The 19,781-nt window shown below is 35.3% G+C and overlaps 1 protein-coding gene across 5 annotated transcripts in view; it reads left to right on the top strand.

Annotated features, from left to right (window-relative positions):
* Positions 1 to 19,781, top strand: part of ush (Zinc finger protein ush) — a 180,377-nt gene that overhangs the window by 141,974 nt on the left and 18,622 nt on the right. The window lies entirely within an intron of this gene.

The following is a 19,781-nucleotide window of genomic DNA, read 5'->3' as shown; positions in this document are numbered from 1 at the left end:
GATGATAATGACTTTTTCCTGCTAACTGCCATGGTGGTTGCGTCGGAGTTATCTGTTGGTTTTTTGCTGGGTGAATATATTGCAATCGATAACCCATCAACATTTGTCACTTATCGGCCCACTGCGAAAATTAACGTCTGTGATATCCTAGTTTTTGTTGCTTAGGTCTTTTATCTTTCTGGTTCGCCAAAAACGTTAAAATTTTATCAACAATTTTTTATTTTGGAAATTTCTGCTTTCTGCCTCTTTTCAAAAGATTTTAAATACATATTTGGAGTGACTCCAAAATTTAAATATTAAAAGCAAATATTCTAATCGGTTGTTGTCGTATTTGTAAATATCTATTCATAGTGTTTGTAATTTACTGGAAGTTTAAAATTCTTAAGATTACCTTATCGCGTATTATTTTTTGTTAACATTTGAAAGATATGTAAAATCTTTTTTTTTAAACCCCGACTTTAAAAATCTCTTATCATTAACGTCGAGCATTTCATTTTGCCCCGATAAACAATATTTATTTAGTCTTACTAGATTATTGTCATTACCTGCGTAAGCACCTCTAATTTAAATTTTTACGTAATAACTTAATAAGACATTTTGACATTCGCTTTAATAGTTATTTGTATATCAAGGCCGGGAAATCTTTCCTTAACGTACCGAGAGAAAAATTGTCGCCGAGGCCACTTGCGGCCGAGGAAACAATCTCGAGGATGTTAAACGATTTCGCGGCCAAGGTGTACACAACATTTTTTATTCAACCCAACTTGATAAGACATTTTTTGGTGACACCATAGATGATTCAGGATCTTATTTAATTTCTTTTTAATTGTTGTAATATTCAAATGTGCTATAAAAAATACATAATAAAAAAATAAATAATACATAATTCATAATCAAACATAAATCTACATAAACAGTATGGTTTTAATTATAATTACCTGTTTATAACTGCTTTTCATCTTGCGAAAATGACTACAGATTAGCAATTCATGATTTCCTCTTTGAACAACTCTATCTCCTCACATAAGGAAGACTTATTTGATATTGTCTAACCCTGGGATTTTGCAGTTCAATCTAGTGTGTGTTTGATATGCTTATCAGAACTATCAAAAACTTCAATTAAAGGAAAAAATCGAATTAAAACGATTTTAGAGAAAATGAACTTGGTGTCTTTAGAAATGAAAGCAAACTGAATGTTTTAAAGGAAGAACGAGGCAGAAGAGCCTTTATTGAGCAAGATCGTTGTGCATTCAGGAACTGTTGAAGTGTGGAGCAGAAAATTTGACGGAGCGCAATTTACGAGCCACTGATCACCTGAAAATTCAGGGGAAGTAAAGTAATCGATGTTTATACACATTCGGATGTGTGAATCGGAAGAGTATATCTGAAGTTTTTGAACGTTCGACCGGAGCCGAGTCTGGAAGCCACTAATGGCAGATCATTAGGGGCCCAGGTAATCTGCAGCACTTTTTTCTAAACGCCAGATAAAAATAATAAATCATTGTGGTCTCCATGCGCGGTCTCTTCATGTAATTCTGATTACAGTTCTGCCGATAGATAACGTAACGTTTTAGCTCCGCAACCTGGCCGACGTGTGTTCCCGCGTAATATACGGCGTGTTCCCATACATACCAAATTACCACCGACGCTATATTTATTTTCGCCTTATCTGATTCGAAACGGATTTATCATATGGACATGCATTTAAGCCGAACCGTTGCCAGATTGGTTTTTGATAAAACGATAATTATATGTAGGTATGTTCGGAGGCTGTGAAATTAAACGTAGGGTCCAAACACAAAAATTTAACACCTGACTCCTTTTACACACAATCTCACACAAAATCGGAGGTGACGGCAAAATTATTTCAATTCTTCTCATTTCACTTGGATTAGCGATGGTGTGGTTGTTTTGCAAGCGGTGACATCAGATTCGTGTTTCCAACTGGTCGCGCGGACTAATAAAATTGTTTAATTCGATCGGGATTGCGGTATTGACATGGGTGTTTCATTAAAAAGAGGGAAAGGATTTCATTGTCATGTAGTCGGATGATACCGATGTTATTAAATTACACATTCGCAAATGTGAGCAATATGTTGTGTAGACAGGACTATCAATTATCTTTGATAATAAATGTCTACAATGGGGGTGTTGGTAAAAAAGTGGATCACAGAATATTACTGTTTATCAGTAGGTACCTACCTACGGGTAAAAATTACAGGCAAATGCTTATTGTAATTAATGTTACATGAATAAAGTAAATAAATAAATGAATTATTAATTAGTCAAAATCGGTGAGCATAACTTCTAAAAGATATCAAAGTTAATTTAACCAAATCAAATTTTCCAGATATTATCGGGATAATTATTTAAAAATTCCATAATGACTGTAAAAAAAATAACAATAAAAAATTAACCACAGACTAAATGAGTTTTAATGACGACTAATTGGAATCTATGTCAAAACAAATAAAATGTTCCATATTTTTATTTCAGTTAGGAATATTTTTGCTTTGATTTTATCTACATTAACAAGACAACATTTGCTTTTGTATTTTTTCTCCTTAAGCTACTACAAAATAATATACATACTCCTTGGAAAACTAAATCAGAAGATACGATGCTTAACAGCTTGTTGTTGGTTATAAAAAAAATGAACGAGGAAGAATATTGAACAAAAGTTAAAGAAATTATATGTTATAACATATTCCATACTTTATCAGCGTTCAGTCAGGTGTATGAGGCAAAATGCTTCATTAACGGTGTTACTCTTCTCATTAATACTGCACAGTACTTCATCTACAAAATTTATTTTTCATTTGGGTGAATTTTAATTATACAGGATGTTCCAAAAAATCGTCAAAAAATCTTACACAGCAATTTCCCATTTCAACATTAACGCGAAATCGTAATCAAACGGTTTTTTTATGCGTCTGTATGATCTTAGAGAGATTTATATTACTAAAAATGTGGCAACACTGTACAGATATTTTTTAAATATTTTTTCCGAGTTCTACATAAAGAAGCTCGTGGTTAAAATTATTCCGTGTATTTCGATTACACCCTGTATATGGGGTTTTTTGCAATTTTCTCTGTAATACAATATAAAATTTTGAACTTGCGGAATATTTTTACCTGACGTCGAGGTACTACTAAAAAATTAAAAAACAATAAATAATTACCAATTAATTAGTTGTTCTAATGTGTTTCTAAATAGAAGTAAACATTGTTATCCTTAAGTATACATAATTATAGTCCTTAAGTTTACTAGTTTATTATTTATCAGATTTCGACACTTCGATAATTGGATAAAGAAAGTTGTTAAATTATTGGTCATAACGGTATTTATCTGGCTTTAGAGTTTCGGTGCTGATCAAATAATAATAATTGTTCGTTGTTACCAGACGTCGAGAATCTAAAAGCATATAGAATGTTTGATTTAAATGGGAAAAGCATATTTAATTTTGATCAATCTTACCAAAAATGTTGCAATATTTTAACAAGTCCCCAAAGGTTTATGTTTCTGTTACAAAATTTAAATGTCCTTCTCACTACAACAAACATATCCACTTTTAATCTTATCTTTGAAAACATGCAAGATTTTAAGTCTTGCCGCTCAAACTTGTTTATCGTTACTCGTGAGTTATATTTATACAAATCAGATTGCTTAAAATGTGGACAAACAAAAAAATTGAGTGGTTCAACACTTATCCCGATGTGAACCATGATATTACATGGAAGTTCAATTGGTGTAATATCTGAACACCATTGTGTTCTAGGTCTAGACAGTAAGTTGCAGAGTGTGCTCTCTCTTCATCTTGCCACAAATATACAGTGTTTTTCTTTTGGTTTTCCTCTTTTGTCAATTGTATTTCACTGTGTCTCAAAACTATTTCCTGTCTCTATTAAATGTCAAAGTAACGTAAATATGAAATAGTTTTGAGAAATTGACAATTGACAAAAGAGGAAAACCAAAAAAAAAAAATGGAGTAATAAACTTATAATTTTTGTTTTAAAAACGTTTAATATTTTGAGCATTATCAGTTGGTGACAAAAAATAAAAGAGGGTTGGAGCTGTTTGACATGTAAAATGTAAAAGTTAAACAAATATTATGTTCAGATAAATTGATTTATCGGCGATTTTTGTATCTACAGCAACACCTGGTGCCCGTTCGACTTTGGTCGGTTAAAAAAGGTATTACAAGATGATTTAAGTTTGTCAGACGTATTCGTCGTAAAATTTTCTCATAAACAAGATAGACGGCGAGTGTTTTATCTTGTGTCAACGGAACTGTTGTATGCTTTGCCTATCTGCATGCAATAAAGCGATGTTAGATGCGATAAACCCATCAAATATCAATATTTAACGATATATCATCGTTGTAAATTCGAATAAATAATTGTGTAGAAAAAAAAATCATAAATAATTTATCCCGGAGCAGGTTCGACGGTTTTGACTGTAAATTTCTCCTTGACATACAGTTTGTATGTTAAACTTGTAAAAAGATAAGTCGCCTGCTTGGGTGGTTTTCGTACTCCAACGATCCCGTGTCTGATAAGGAATTGCGTATATACCTACGTACAACGTATTGTGCATGGCAGAGGTCTCCGAACGAGGAGCAGCAACACCGGATCTCAACAACAATCACAATATGCATATCTCAACGGCGTTGTTTATCTCCCGATCGGAGTCTCACGGCGAATTAACAGCAACAGAATCAGATAGTAGGGAGTCGTCGACTGTGGGAGACGGTCTCGCGGCGGCGGCGGACCTTCTGCTCTCAGTAATCCCCAAACCGCCTCCGAAAAAAGACGAGATAATCCCTGAAACGCTCCAAAAGTTGAATCATAAATATTCAATACCGCTCATTTTTCCCGAGCCACAAAGGACGCCTGCCAAGTTGTCACTGTCTGGCGGAATCTGGTCGATCGCTCCCTCACGTCGTGGCGGATAAGACGCGGAGGCGGCGGCGAAGGGGTGGCGTAACCGAGTGGCTCATGTAAATACATTGACTTATCGCCTGTCAGATTTATAAAAGTTCCAGAGTTGAGTACATTGTTATCTGTGGATCGCATTAGCGGAGCCTGGTGCTCGTGGTATCTCTTCTGGACGGAGAGGGAGATACAAGCGAGCCGTGTTCCCGCCTCGGAACGATATCCTCGTCTTTGATGCAGACTAATTATTGTCACGTAGTAACCGTCCAAATCGAATTCTAATAAGGAACAAAACTTGCGACTTTCAAATTTTACTCTCCGGAGATGCGGAGGTGCGCACTTCAAGAAACACACTATCTTGTGATGCTTGAAGAATTTCATTTTTCACTTGACTAGGGGATTAATGTTTTGAGTGTATCAAGAGACGGTGATTTTGATAAGGACCCTACCTTAAAACTTTAATGGTTTATTGATATCTACATAAATCAAGTTAATTGATTAATCTTTAGAAAGCTTTTGATAATTATCATAGACGCAGTCTTAATGACTATAATTACGTTAGGCTAGGTTCTACTTAAGATTTTCATTAGGATACGAAGTAGTACTGCTCGTACAATCAAGACGTATTACTCAAACAGTGTTTCAAAAATCACCAACTCATGCAAAAAATAGTCGTAGCAGTTTGTGGTCTTACTGATCTAGACCTTTACAAATGGTATTTTGACAACTAATTAATAGATTTTGATATTTTGTAAAATTGATCTGACAAACTTAGATTTTTAAATCAAAAGTTTTATTCTTCGTAATTTTTTAATTGGCTGAAGAACGCATAAAGAACAAAAGGAGGACAAGGATTTGAGTATCACCCGATGCAAAGATAAGTCTTTACATGTTACACGGCAATTACCATTAGGTTACAGCTGTCACGACATACCTGCGAAAAGAAATTGGAAAGATACGTCTATACGTATCTTTCTTCTTGCGTTTAAATTACATGAAGTAAATGAAAATCTCGATTGACATTGGCTCCGACACAGCGAACAAATTGAACTCTTCAACCTTGAGAGGTCGTTCTGTTGGTACTTATTGTGTCAAGCAAGAAATCACATTGAACGTGCGCACATGTGAGAGACGTGTGATAATTATGTCATTTCGATGTCACTAACGGGGATTAGACTTTAATTGGTATGAATCAAGATAAGGATCGATTTTATCAGACAACATCATTAATAACAAAACATGCTTTTCCAATTAACCTTGAACCGCCTAACGATTTTATTTGCTACTAGTTTTCCAGCACGCCGTAGAAAAACTAACAAACCGACAATACCACATGTCTTTTGTCCAGTTCAAGCGTACCCCAAGGCTGCGTTTGTGGTTCAGTATTTTCACAGCACTATTAGTGGAAACGCTTTCAATGAAATTCTGAGAAGCATGTTTGTAATTATTTTTATAGATCGATATAAAGTGACAACCCCACACAACGAAAGGTCAAAGTTCAACTTGCAGAGAAGTGACCAAATCGCGTTGTCACTGTCGGTGCAGTTCGCAACTTTACTCATGCAGAACCCTTCAATCATTCTTCGCCCAGTTGATTTATTCCCACTTGTTTTGCGTTAGAATTGTTATGTTGACGACTTTCACATCGTTCGACCTGCGTAAGGTCAGTTTTACTTTCTCATGATTCAGCTTAAAAAAGAAAATATGAAAGAACGGGGACCACCTGTTGTCCGGGGTCCGTGATACATTTTAGGTCACACCCTTATTATCTGATATTCCACGAAATTCACCAGAGCTGCGACGCTGAACACATGTTCCAGCCTACTTACCGTGAATGTTCAACGTCCCCATCATGGATTTTTTTCAATTAAGATGGTTTCGTCGATAGTTGTTTACAGAAAACTCTCCAACTGCTCGTTTTTTCTACATCCGTCTTATAGATTTTTATGATCGAGTGATTAACCAATCAGTTAATTTCATTTGGCCTTATTATCAAACATTTCAGAAACAATCGGATTTAATTTAATAAATCAGATTTATATCAGATCAGATTTCACTTTTCAAAAACATAAATCAACGATACGAAATCAGAAAATGTAGAGGACGGAGCATTGGACCCTGTGGTACATCAGAACTTGAAGTGGAACAATGGAACTACAACTACAGTGCTTTAGATTAGATACACTTGATTTCAAAAAATAGCGTACAAGTGCTTAGAGCGATTTTTGTAATATTTTCCTAATGTAAATGGCCCGTTATAAACTGTTTCTAGGCAACACGCTACCTTCCTTCTAGTTTAGTGATGATTCGGGCTTTTGTCACATTAATGTAACCATGAAAACAAAGCTAACATTGCATGGGGAAATATTAGCTGTACGGTATTTTTTTTAAATCAAGTGTACATGTAAAGAGGGAAATGTATGTCTAAGCCCAAGAGATAAGCTTTAAATTTTTATGTGTACCAAGATATAGTATACCTGCATCGCGTCTTTTTGATCAGTGGGGCTCCATAAGAGTTGAAGAACAATCAACTGTTTTTAGAAGAATGCGTACTAAAAGGCTTACAACTAGATTAACCTCCTAGCTATAGAAGGCTATGTGGATTGTAAATGCTGCTAGTATATCTATATACAGAATATAGAATAAAATGTTTTAGCTTGAATTTTAAAGCAAATTAAGACAACTTCTTTAACTGGAAAGGAACACAACACTCTCTAAAAATTCACTACCTAATCCACCACCAGTGTATACTCAAAGGCTTAGATTTTAAGTATAACCTTCTTGGTGGAAAGGGATACTCTAGCCTAAGTGGGTTATGGAATCCTGCTAGAGTGTATCTTATTTTACGTGAAGTACTAGAACAAATTGACCTTTAATGGGTATTGAACAAAACAGCAGACGCTTTGTTGACATTGTTAATTCTGTGCAAAATCATATTCATAAAGTATCAGTGCATGAGTGCATTATGCAGTTGCAGGTGGCAGTCTTAAACCGTAAGCTTCAACAGTAGAGTCAATTTGAATCCGTTGATCTGGTATCTCGTTTGACAAGACAATCTCCACATTTCGAGACTTGGCAATTAGAACCGTAGATTTTAAATCAATCAGCCGGTAATGGAAACGGCCAAGTGTACAATGCAAGAAACGGCAGTCGTCGCCCGGTCTGAGAAGGGAAGTGCATCGAGCAGCAGAGTTACGAGCATAGCGATCGCTTCGCTTAAGACACGACCCGAATCTCTAATGATGTATTCTGGGTATTGTTCTTTATGTGTCGGAACTAAGTGATTCCAAACACGTTTATACACACGGCCCGTGATAAGCCTCGTATCGGTTCTTATGTGTACTGGCTATATGTTCTTCGGCGAATAAGTAGATGGCCTGAACATCCTCCCGATCCCTCTATCACATATTATACTTTATGAATTATGAATACGGCGATTTTTCTACAGCCACGCGATAACACGCCCAGGAAACATTAGATAATAAAGCGTGCCTTTGTTTCTCACCCCAGCCAGGACGGTTTGAGAAAAATTACAAAGGATTACGTCAGATTTTTTTTCTGCGATAACTGATCTGACTCACGGCTTATCGCAGGATAATCTTGGAAAATGTTTCAGAAAGTGAGTACACTGTACACTATAATGTTATCGTTTACAACTTCGATTCGTACGACGAATTAGCTGGAATCGAAAGATCTCATTGTCTTGTGACTGATTTCTAAGATATAATTATTATATTCTGCAATGTCATACTTTTTTAAGTGTCACATGCTACATAAGAAGTAGATCAGCGAGATTATCACATATTTTAGTTCTTTCAACTATTGCGTATAATTTACACAAATATTGATATAACTAAATGTACTCGTATAAGTCATGATTTGAAACTGATAACAAATATTCATCAATAGCAATCATTTTGAAGTTTTAGAACACTGCTTATCTTATAAACATCAATTACCATTAGCGTACGCTTTTAAGCTTCAAAGATGATCCATGCTAGCACATGTGGTAAAGGCTAATCATGAATAGCCAGAAGAGTACTACTCCTCTGTCCTCTCACTTCACTTACTTGAGTCTTTTCTGGTTCTGGTTGTCCCTCATTGAATGATTATCCTTCGTGACTGTAGCTTTTTTCTCTTCATACATTGTCCTGGCAATAGTTTTCCAGATATTTATATTCTGCTTTCTTAATTATACACTCTACTGCTTTCATCCTTTTGATCGTTTATCTCCTGCTTCTGTCTTTCTGAATATACGTGCATTCTTTTTTTTAAATAATAATAATACTCATTCGATCCGTGACGTTAAGCAACGTCGGCGCGCAGTCTGTGTTTAGATGGGTGATCGCCTCCGTAATGTCACACGAACAAATACCGTCGAGGATGTCGTGTAAATGGTGGGCGTATAGCATTAAATAAATGATAATATAAAAATAGTGCTTTCAAAAGAATTATCATTACTTGATATGAATATCCATAATGATAAACAAATCCGGCCTCGATGCCGTGCCCCCTTTATAATATCTGTTATGATGAACAGGTACAATATTTAATTATAAATGGTGTGGACGATGCTGCAAAGCACATTTTCAAATACATATACCCAGATTAACATAACCTTAAAACAGTTTTGAGAAAATAAAAGGAGAATAAAAAACATGCATCTATAATAATCATTCCATTTCTCTCCCCTTTTACCAATCTAAAATGCTTTCTTAACTAGATTCTATTACATACTTTTTGTTTTTTTATTACACAGTTTACCTAATTTTTTTCTTCCCCTTCGAACATTTATTTTCTCATTTAGATTTTATATTCTTATTTTTATCTCTAAATACTTCAGTACCTCATCAGCTAATTTATGATTCCCTCTTTACTTACTTGTGGAATCATGTTTTTCTTAATACTCTGTGACACTTTTTCAGTTATGTTATTTCTTTTTGTTAACATACTTTGTGCTTTTCTTTCTATATCAGCACCATTTCTTTTTTCTTTTACGTTTTTTCTTTTTTTCCTTTCTGATTGCAGACTGTACTCCTGTTTTCTAGTGCAACCATTTTTATTACATTCTACCTCTCGTTCCATTGAGGTTTTATTTAAAATGATTTATAGCATCTCTTCGAAATTATTTTATTATTTTTATTGTTATATATGGACAATTCTTTCGTTATAAAATGGTATCTGTATTTTCAAATTTGACAGCACTTTGGCCTTACTAGTATAATCGTTGTTATCTCATCTTTTTCTGTTTTTCATTTCTTTCTTTACAAAGTTTCTGTTTTGTTTTATATTTCCTTCTTTGGTTGTATGTATACATTTTTTTTTCTAATTCAGTTACGAAAAATAACTAGTCAAAAAAGTGACATTATATTACATATCACTAGTGTTAAAAAGTGACATTATATTATCACTAGTATTAAAAAGTGACATTAGTATTATTATCCCGGAAAATTATTGAAATAGCAGATTTAAACAGGATTTTAATTAGAATGTGTGCTTTTCGTAACTAAATTAGAAAAAAATCTTGTATGAAACTCGTAGCAAAATGGCTATTTTTTTGCACAGGACATGTTGGACCACTCGTTGACACTCGTGGTCCAATTGTCATGTCTATTTTGTCACTTGTGAATTTTAATGCATTCTTTTAATTATCTTAATACATTCGCGTCTGTAGTATCTAATAGATATCTTGTTTGTTCCCAAATAGGTAGAAATGTTACTCCGCTTTACTTTTTTTTTTCTGATTATTCTCTTACTGTGTTTTATTGTCCCTAATTCACTTTCTTAATCACTTACCTACTCGTACTTACTGTGTGTTGTAGAACTTTTGTCTACTTCTAGCATCCATTTCATGTTTTTAGAAATGTAAAAAGTTTTGAGCTTAATTTAAGGGTGCAAATGTTAGCAAACTGAGACTAACGCTGCTTGGTGCAGTCTTGAAGAAACTAGAATAAACAAATTTTAAAAATATTATTAGCTTTCTGTAAGTAAGTACATCCATTTGATCAAAGTAGAAAAAGAAAAAATTGTGAATACAAAAAGTTAAGTTAGAACGAAAGATATTAAGGCTCAAACAAATTTTACACGGTAAATATGTATATTATATTAACAAAAGCAATTAGGACAAAACGGGTTGGTCTACGACAAACATAAATATTCAAGAATGCCAATAAATAAAGGGTGATAAGAAGAAAAATAGCACAAGGACGTCAAGAAAAGCAAATGAAATGTGTAGCACACTGTGTAAAAAATATCTGCAGATAAGAGAGTTAACAAGAATGAAATGCACAGAGACGTTATGCAGTGGCAAACTCTGAAATCGGAAAATAAAATTATTGGTTAGCAGCAAACAGTTCTTTTTCCAAGAAGAAACATGGAAATGTGTAATCTGGCGATTCTCCGTTAAGAGATAACAAAAGAAGTGATAGAGTATTCCAGATAGTTAATCTCTTAATCTTTTAATTGAAGGAATAGTGAACATTGTTATATTTTTTTTGTATTTTACCGCCGCATCGAGGTAAACTAGTTCACAGATAAGACAATAACCCTGTGATGGAGACCGCAAGATGTTGATCACTCCTACCCCAGATACGAACTTGGTGTTATCTTATCATTTCCCTGTGCGACCCAGTTTACCCCGCCGCCATTACTCTTCCAGCGAAAAAGAACAAACGTGTTAAAATTTATGCACGGGCTGATGGAACCTGTAGAATTTTGCATGACAATCCCCGGTTTGTCCCGGTGGATGTTATTCCAATCCGACAGTGGCGCACTAATTCAATTATTATGGTTGGAGATTAGTGGGTGTTGGGTAGACGTCGGTGGGAGAGTGCAGGAAGGCCGCATTTATTCCGGCTGCCTTATTATTTCTGCGGCGCGGCCGATATCTGCCGTTATCGCGTCGGAGAAACAGAACAGCGACGAAGAGCGTCTTTATCAGCAGCAGACCTCTCCGTCGCGGCGCTTATCGCGCCAGGCCAGCACTACCATACATGTTATCAGCGAGCGCCGCCACTATTAGAATATCTAAATATCCTTAGCTCGAGTCCGCTCGGGGACGCCGCCCCCCGACCCCCAATGCACTGCTGCGATAACGTTGCCGCCACCGCCTTATTTATATTCATCAATGCCGCGTTATCAGTTATGAGCAGAAATGTTTATTAGAGTGCCGCGGACAATGCCTCGACGGACGGTGCCACCAAACTTTTTTACACACACGAATTCTCCCGCTACGGGGCCGGTTTGTAGACGATCATGTTTCATAATTTTACGGCGCGATGGCGTGACCGATATGATTATACACTATTAATTCGATATTTTTCACAAACTAAATAACTAACAAAAAATGGCCGATAAAGGTTTCGCGCTCGGACTTTATTTGCCGTTGGGCTCAACTCACACCCACCAACCTACGCCCAGTATCGCCCTCTTTCAACGAAAAAACCTTGAACTTTGCCCCCAAAGCAATAAGGACAACTGGAGAACAATTAAAACGAGTATACAACAGGTACAAATTTGTATTCAAAGATTTCCAGAGAAACTTATCAAAAAGGCTTCGTCAGTTCTAAATCATCAGTGAGAGTTGCTCTTGAAGTGATAATTAAGAAATCAGTGTTATTTGTCCTTTGGCGTTGAAGTTCGATGGTTGTTGGGCACGAGTGCGAACTCGCCGTGCAACTTCCAATATGGCGCCTCAAGACTTTTGGAGAGCCTCGTCTCACGTGCCCTGTCCTCGCCACATAAAACATTTTAATACAGAAACACCCATCAAACTTAGTGGTGTTATATAAACGCAGTAATATTTGAATGGAGCCATATAGTTGGCGTATCAGGTAAGAAGACAAGGGCCACGTGACAATGGCTGGCCCGTTATCAGAGCGACGTTGGGGGCGTCTCGTCGCCGGAGGTATTCAGCCCAAGACGTTATAACCGAATGCAAGGTATAATACCGAATTATCAAGCATGCACATCGTGTAATCTATGCAGTGCACTACATGACATAACAACCCTTCGGAGCACAAAATAACCCCAGTTCAAACATTTCCCGTGGAAGAAGTCGGAGCTGCGACGAACCGAATCGATTCTTCTGTGGCAAGTGGAAGGTCACTTTAAATGGATCATAAAAGAATTGCTAATACCGATCGGAGATAGTCAAAGAAATTGCCGACGTTGCATAAAGTTTCCGCGAGTGATTCCATCTTTGTGGCGTAATAATTACGACCTAAATTGGTGCTGATGTGCGATAAATTCATCTGGAGAGGGCGCATGTCGAATCTACCTTTTCCAGCTTTGGAGAGGTTAACGCGTTCAGCTTTTGATTATGTCATTAAAACCGATGACAGATAGATCACATTTTCGCTCTTATTTTAGCGGCTCTCCCACCATCACGGTTTATTAACGATATCCTCTGCACCCGTCTGACACCCATCGATTAGAATATTTATGATCTGGGTTATTGTTGCCGCCGGTTATTGTTTTACAGCACATCCTTATCGGAACCAGAATTATAATCTCACCAATTGTGTGTTTTTTGACTCCACTACTACTACTACTAATTGTAAAAGTGTCCAGTTCTAGTTGAAGGTTCTTTCGAGTTTTATTTTGTCCAAGAGGTTTTAAACATTGATCTTAATACACAAGCGCTAAAAAGACTTGAGACAATTTCAGTTGTCACTCTTGGCGACAACAGGAACGTTAACTTAAAGAGCTTTTGGTAATTTTTTTTTCAATAAACACAGTCTTTTATTAAACATAACCAGTGACCAAACATACTTAATGTTTTCTTAATGATAATCTTATAATTTAGAAACCTATTTAGAAACATATTTCCTACCAGATAGCGTAAATAAAATTTAAATTTTATATTACTAATTCGTAATACCGTAATGTCATTATTATTAGGATATAAATTTTAATCAAGGATCATTTTTATTCAGTACTTTTCGTTAAACAATTTCCTGTTAATTTAGTTAAATATACCAGATGATCCATAAATTATTTTTTGATTCGTTAATTTTTGTAATAGAAATGGAGACGAACGATTTGTGAAAACAGGAAACAATTTGTTAAAATAGGAATATTATGTGTTGATAACAATTCACATCTTCACTCTGATCAAAGATATTTTTATTTATAAAATCATTCTGCTCTTGCCACAGAGAAAAAGAAAAAAATGTATTTTATTAAAAAACATATGGTAAATAACTTTGAATGATCAAATTAAAAGGGTGAATCTGAATGGAATAACCTAGAGAGATTCATAAGTTGTTAATTAAATCTGTCATAATCTAATACATCGCAACAAATTATTTACTGCTTTTCGGTACAATAAAAAAACGACTGATATTAATTTATCTTATAAGTAAACGATCAATTTCTGATAATCTCAAACCAAATAGAAATAACTATTTTTTAAATTAAAACCTTAAATTAAAATTTCATAACAAGATTCCAATCTCATAGATTAGACATCATATTGTGCAAATCAATTACATTTTCTAATCAATTTTCATGTTTTTATAGTTAGAAGGAGGAAAAGTAAATTATCAATGATTTGAGATAACAATCTTAAGGCAATATTTTTTTACATTTTTAATATACAGGGTGTCCCAAAAAGGGCGTACTAACGGTACACTACGGTGTAGAAGAGATTACCGTAAACGTCAGAAAAATGTTAAAAAAATTCTATTGGACTTATTTGCTGATTTGGCGGTCTTTGAAAGTGGCACTTAACACGTCAATTATTTTGAAATATATGTATGTATGAAATTGTCAGGACAGCTACCTCTAATCGTACATATTATCACAAAGTACAAGATCACTCACTACCAATATTTAATCCTGCGTAATAGAGAATTTAGAAGCTTTGGAAGTCGAAAAAAATTAAATCCACTACGGTAACATTGCAAGGTAATAATGTACGAATATATCTTTGTTTACATTGTACATATTACCGTTAATAATAATAATAAAAATAATTGTTTTTTTTGTCGGAAACATTTTTTCCATATTTTTTTCATATACATTTAAGCATCCTCGATAAGGTAGTAAGTAGTTTGTACGCCAATTTTGGGACATCCTGTATAAATAATTAGCCTAAAACGCAATCTAATCTTTATGTGAATAAATCAGTGAGTATAAAAAAACTATGTACTAAGCAACGTATTCTATGATTAAATATGTTTTAAAATAAATATTCAGTTATTTATGGTACTAGTGTGTTAGAAGGCATATAAGTCACGCGTTTAAGTGGTTTTTAGATCACTAGTGACTTATATGGCTTTTAGACAACTAGTGACTTATGTACCACTTTTTTTTGTTTAAAATCACCGTAGATAGTTTCATTGGAAACGACAAATTTGTTTAAATGAAAAATCACTTTTCTGTATTAAAAACCGTTACACAATAGATGTGTAGGCAGGCAGCACTGATAAATTCTGCAAGCTGTTGTTGCATCTGTTCATCGAAATGAACCACGAAGCAAATACAGTGAGATCAATAAAGAACCTGATCACATCAGATTGTGACTTTTAAAGATTATCTTTTTTTCTCAAAATCGGAATCTACTGAATCCTTTTCAAAAAAGGAATTCTTGGCCCAGAATACAAGAAAGTGCCAAAATATTGCTCATAGAGAATTCTAGTTTAGCTTCACATAAGACGACAAAGTCTCACGAATGATGATTGATGACCTTAAAAAACAGTAGAAAAACAATTCTCATTTATGCAAAATGAGATCTATTTGATTAGATTGCAGCAATATGTTGACACAAATTCTGAGATTCTGCAACTCCTCGGAACAACAACTTTTCTCAAATGGAAACGTTTGTTTTCAAGTTGTCACTTTATTTTAAAATAAACGCACTCCAGCGCAAAGTGTAGGTATTTTGGCGGTAGGTAAAAGTGTCGCCACAGTCGCTTGAATGCAGTGAATCCCCCATGAATATTTAATAGAGCAGCCGCATAAAACAACGTAATTTTGTCGTGTTATAGTTGTGTTTTATGTGGCGTTTTATGTGTTTCAGAAGAGTCTGTCCGTTTTTATATCTCGAAAACATCAGGTATACACCGCGGTTACGCAAACATCTCGTTGCGATCTCGCCGTTAATCTGCTGACCTAAATCTCGCCATAATTTATCTCGGTCTTGCATCGGCTTCATAACAGTTTTCGAGATGAACAAGCCCCAGAGTTATGTCAGTCGGTCAGCGCTTTATTCAAAAGTTCGACGGTGCCGGTAAACAAGGCCGCGAGATAAAAGTTGGCATTTTTATCGGAAACAAGAGCACACTTCAACTGCAACTTTTCATATGGGCAACTTATCTTCAAGTTTGCGGGAGGAACGGTCCGTCCTGGAGGAGCAGGAGAGGAGCGACACTGTTATCTTATCGGGAACGCTGAATGTACCACGGGACAGTATTCTCATTGCTCCTTATCTACACATCTCCAACTATTCTGTGGTCTGTCTGAAGACATGCATATCTTACATCGTATTCTCCGGTCGCTGTTCGCTTGCTGTTTCCAGACTTGTAAGAGGCGCGCACCTACACCGGTAACGGCGGCTCCGGGCTCGCCTCCCCACCACTTGACCGGACTCGCCGGAACATCTTACCGCGACTTCTCGCTCCCGGAACCGCATTCAACCGAAATAAAATGGGCTGCTTTCTTTGACGTCAAAGAGTTTGCCCGTACCTGGTGCTATAGTTACCAACCACTAAGATTTTCACGGGCAAAACATGAACGCACCGGGAAATTACAACTTTTCGCCAAATTACAATCAGTAACTGTTTTACTTTCTCATTTTTTAATCATGTTAAATTCTCCAATCTACTATGCACTTGAAACAAAAAAGCAAGAAAATGCATTGATAATAATATGTATTCATTTCAGAATTTACGAGTATAAGTACATTAAAAAAATTTAAAAATTACACAAAAATTTTGCAGAACTTTGATACTATTTTATTTTAAACAAGAATTTTTGTTTTTATGTTTAGAATAATTTAATTAATTTCGCAATTTGGCTTTTTCATTAATTTTAACGAGAACTAGTGATGTCCCTGTCTCACTCCATAAGTGTAGGTTTTTTTTTTTTTTTGAAAAACATTTTAGAATGTCGTAACAGATGCCTTTCTTCCGGGATGAGCAAATTCTGATAACATTTCCGGCATTATGAAGTTATATCGAAATGTGGGCTATTTTTTATCTTGTTATTTTGTTAACAGCACCATCACTAATAAAAAATGTACTCTATGGGGGCGTTACATAAAAATGAATATGGGATAACAAAAGTGATTAACACTCACGTAGCCTCCTATAATGCAATACATTTGCGTGGCAATTACCATAAAAAGTAAAAATTGAGGTGTTTCATTTGTGTCCTGAGTGAGTACATATTTGTAATTGTTGCCGTGTGAGATCGCCCACCGTTGAGTTGTGCAATGATAACTCAGTTGCAGGTTTCCCCTGCTTTAGTAAATCAAATAATTCAGATTACTAATCAGGATTATTAATAAAAGATCTAGATGATTAGTAGAAAGTGATTGATTCACTTTCAATCATTTTTAACAGCTTAAATGGCACCACGGAGGCCAGTTGCAGCACTTTGTAAAATTAGTCTTTCATTTTATTTGCTGCAAAAAAGAATTAATTAATTGTGATATAATTTTTGAAAAATAGAAAAGAACAATTCAAAATATGTAGTAATATTATATTCTATTAGGAAGTAAAAATTATTTATTTTTATACATATGTATATCGAAAACCTGTGGTGTAGCTTTGGATTATTACACATAAATGTTTGTGACGGTGACTCATTCGTATAGGAACCGTTCTTAACCCAAACAATTTTTGATTTTCGTTCATGACAACTGCCGTACACTGACATTTACAGCCGGATTATTCAAGTTAAGATATGCGTTTTCAAATCTTTTGTTTTTCACAGCGTCTCTTGGTCGTACATTTTTTGAAACATACATATTTCATTGTAACCAAAAATACTCTCTCAGCATTCCGAAATAAAATTCTGTTCTAAAAACTATTGCTTTCTCTTCGTTGTTTCTCACATAATTGAGAAAGATAAAAACTTTGCAATACTTTGTGGAGTATGAAAGTGAAAGATTTTGAATTTTTTAAGGGTAGTTATTTGAGGAAGTGACGAACAGGACGTGAATAATCAAAAATTTTAGAAGATGCTGAAAGTGGAAGAACACAAAATTGATTACTGACTAGACAACAGGATGTATAGGCCGCGATACCATCAATCCGCGATAAAACCGTTGAACTTTTCTAGTGTTTACACCAGAAATCTGATTCCAACTAGTGAAATATCTAGTTTGCAATCTGAACCGTTTTCCTTGTAACCGCGATAAGATGGGCCAAGTTTCAATAAGTCGAGCAAGGAACGTTTCAGCGATCTGAAACGCCGTGCGGGCCGCCTTGGTCTCCAGTTTTCTCCGATGTCGTGGTATTAATCAGGGCGTTATCTCTACCACATAAACACACGTATGTGTATGTGGGGCGATGTTGGCTGCGATACCGTTCCATGTGGGGGTGTAGCTGTTGGGGTATACGGGCCTGTTCGCCGTCCGATAGCGCGAAAGATACGACCTGGAAGTAGGAAACGAGACAGCGAGATAAGAAAGTAATATGGCGGCTGGTGCAAAGAGATAACGACTGATACGACCTGCACCACTGCCAACGTGCAACTCTACGTGTTTGCCACATCTCGGGGCCTTCGGGGTTCCTTCCGGGATGGTGAGGTGAACGGGCTCCGACGGTTTTTAACACTGACATGGTGGACATTAGATATTTTCTTTTGGGCCAAAATTTCTCTTAACTCTTCGATCAAATCACAAGTTAAGTATACATATGTTATCAAATATTCTATATGAAGATATCGAGACATGTCACTTAACATTTAAACACTAACTCTAACAGATAATAATCTTGCTTCATTTACGTAAGTACAAATAATTTCTCTTAAATTTCAATATTTGAGGTTATGTAGTTGTTTCTCCTAGAAAGGAGTGAGATATTTTGTAATTGAATTCTAACCTTAAAATGGATAAAAGAATCGATTTTGTTTATAACAAAATAATGCAAATTCAGCTTTTTAAGGTTTTATGTTTTATTGTTGTTGTTCATATCACCTGCCAAAAAGATTGCTAAAGTGAAATGTTTATGATAATTAGGTTTATAGGCAATTCCTTTCCTTTATCAAATTATTTTTTTAATGACCAAAAGTTATTCAAATAAGGAATTTACAGATATCATATCAGTGAGTAAATAAGGTAGGCCTTATCAAGAAAATATTTAACAGAAATTTTTAACGGAAAAATGTTTTTGTTTGCCATAGTGTATCTTTTTTTACATAGAAGAAGACTTAAAAATTGTAAATATTTTATTTTCCAACAAAAACACCTGTGACATTAAAACATTTGATGTAACAATGCTGAAGTGCTCGGATCCCTTCGTAGAATAATGAATAAAAACACAAACTAAAAAACTGTGGGGACCATGTATTGTTGGTTGCATCACAAATTTTGTTAGACTTATTATTACTCGTAAATCACCTTGTATGTATAAAAATCTCTGGAAGCTACAGATCTTTGTTTATACAATAATCAGCTCACTGTCAGATGATTTATTTATCATTAAAATAAATTAGCGAAGCGTCTCGCAGGTACATAACATGTGCTCTTTTTCGCATTTCGCATAAGACCAAAACGATATCTTCACTGCAGCTGTCGTTCCTTATTAACAGCACGAAAAATATGAAATATGTGCGACGAAAGTTGGGGTGCATACCCATTTCGAATGTGCAGCGGGGGTGGTTGCAGTTCGGCACGT

The sequence above is a fragment of the Tenebrio molitor genome, chromosome 5 (assembly GCF_963966145.1).
Source record: "Tenebrio molitor chromosome 5, icTenMoli1.1, whole genome shotgun sequence".
Classification (NCBI taxonomy): domain Eukaryota; kingdom Metazoa; phylum Arthropoda; class Insecta; order Coleoptera; family Tenebrionidae; genus Tenebrio; species Tenebrio molitor.
Note: the sequence above shows the minus strand (reverse complement) of the source record. Positions and strands in the feature narration are given on the sequence as shown.